Source organism: Euprymna scolopes, chromosome 1, assembly GCF_053919585.1.
Source record: "Euprymna scolopes isolate OS-2025 chromosome 1, ASM5391958v1, whole genome shotgun sequence".
Classification (NCBI taxonomy): domain Eukaryota; kingdom Metazoa; phylum Mollusca; class Cephalopoda; order Sepiida; family Sepiolidae; genus Euprymna; species Euprymna scolopes.
Genome location: NC_136482.1, coordinates 70,780,380 through 70,782,612, shown reverse-complemented (window position 1 = coordinate 70,782,612; position 2,233 = coordinate 70,780,380). Strand labels below are relative to the sequence as shown.

Here is a 2,233-nt window from a genome sequence, read left to right as displayed (position 1 = left end):
TCATTACTAATGATTACTATATTGACCAATTTCTACTGTACACTCTTTAACCCTTATCCTTGAGTGGCCTCTGGGCCTTGATAATGTGGTGATGCCTTTGTAAAAAAAAAAAAACAAAAAAAAAAGATAGATAGATAGATAGATAGATAGATATAGATAGATTAATATTCCATTTAGGGGAGGGGGTAATTTTATCAATTCTAAATCTCTGCGACAAATTGATTAGAGTTTAACAAATGAAGGTTCGTTGGAAAGCTAATGACCTGAATTGTGTAGTGGGCTATGTGACATTTGTTCTTAAGGTCGCACATTATTGTTTAAACAAATGGGAATCTCTTTTTCATATTAATTTAACGCATAATATGTATCTACTTTATGGCTGCATTTGCTATAAAGTGGGTGTTTATTTTACGTTAAATTAATATAGATAAGTGATCCCCCACATTTTAAAACTATAATTGATTCATATCATTAAAATTACTCCTTTCCTGTGATTTGAACAGTTGTTTTCGTTTTCAGCACTCCCGAAAACCTATGATAGTGGTAATTTTAAAGGATTTTTTTTGTGTGGATGAAAAGATACTGCAATTTTACTAATATTTACATCATAGTCATTTATTTTCCTAGTTTTGCATAGGAATTACAAAATATCTGATATTTTACCAAATCTTCTTGCCTTGATTAAGGGGAAACTAAAACTTGCTTCTATGGATTCAAATGATCTGAAATAACAGCAAGGGGAGACTTAATTCCAAATATTTCTCACATGCTATGTCTCCTTTCTTTGGTTTTCATACATAAAGTAAATTTCACAGTGTATAAAGATTATTTGATATAAGAAATATTAATAATTGTACCATATTTCCAAAAGAGGGGAGATATAACATATGAGAAATATTTGGAATCAAGTCTCCCCTTGCTGTTATTTCAGATTATTTGAAACCATAACGGCAATTTTAGTCTCCCCTCCATCAAGGCCAGAGGTTTTGGGTATATATATATATATATATATATATATATATATATATATATATATATATATATATATATATATATATATATATATATATATATATATAAATATAAGTGAGAATATGTGTGAGGATACTTCTCAGCCTATATACTTAACGAATGCTGATCTACAAACTTGAAATTTGGTATATAGGATATTCAGATATGTAGAAAACTTTAAGCCGTTTTCATCCAGAAACAGGGGCTTCTAAGGAAGTCAAATCTGAAAATTTGGTATGTGAGAGTCATCTGATCTTATGTGTTAACTGTTTCACAAATGCGCATGTGTGAATAGTTCACATTACAGATTATTATGTTAAGAATAAGTAGTGTGAAAACACCTTTTACAAAACGTGTCATGTTGGTCTAGTGGTTATCGTACTTGATTTGCTGTCTTTATGTTTTGGTTTCGATCTCAGGCCAAGTATTGTTTCTTTTTTTTTTTTTACTTACCAGAATTTAACGGTTTTTTTAAAAAATAACATAGAGTACTATGTTATTTTTTTTCATGCACACGTCTCAGTTTCAGTATTAATAAAAATATAATATTTATGCGTATTTTGCGACTGGGCAACGCCGGGCAACGCCGGGCAACGCCGGGCAACGCCAGGCAATGTGTGTGTGTGTGTGTGTGTGTGTGTGTGTGTGTGTGTGTGTGTAGCGTTGAAGAAAGGGAAGATATAGCAAAGGAGTGTGAGAAAGGGAAGATATAGCTAAGAAGAGAGAGAGAAGGCTGGAGCAAAAAAACGAAAAGAAAGAAAGAAACAAACAACGAAAAAAAAAAACGGGGAGGTATGTTTGTTAAATGTCGCAGATACAGACGACGCAGAGAGTCGAAATCTGATAGACAGGGAGAGGAATAAAGTCAGATCCCGCGTCGAGTTCGTTTTATTCAATGCCGGCTTGTGTGATGCGTGTCTAGTGTGTGCGTGTGTCCGCCAGTCGCGTTTTCTCGACTTTACTTTCGAAGACCGGATCGAGCGTTCGCGTTGGCCGTTTTTGTCGTCTGTTATAATACCATTCTCAAAAACAATGACATACTTTTGTAGCTTGCAATACGTTTGCGAAGAGAACAAACAGGGAATAAAAATCTGAAAGTCAAGATAACAAAGAAGAAAAGAAATTATACACTAATAATAACCGAAAGCTGTTAAGCTTTAAATAATAATAATAATAAAAACACACACACCCACACACACGCACGCACACACACGCACACACA

At 33.5% G+C, this 2,233-nt stretch overlaps 1 long non-coding RNA gene across 1 annotated transcript in view; it reads left to right on the top strand.

The window, feature by feature from the left end:
• Nucleotides 1-1,861: 1,861 nt before the first annotated feature.
• LOC145303287 (uncharacterized) overlaps nt 1,862-2,233 on the top strand; it is a 390,610-nt gene continuing 390,238 nt past the window's right edge. The window contains exon 1 of the long non-coding RNA XR_013873705.1: nt 1,862-2,233. This exon is cut by the window's right edge and continues 343 nt beyond it. This is a non-coding gene — a long non-coding RNA (uncharacterized LOC145303287).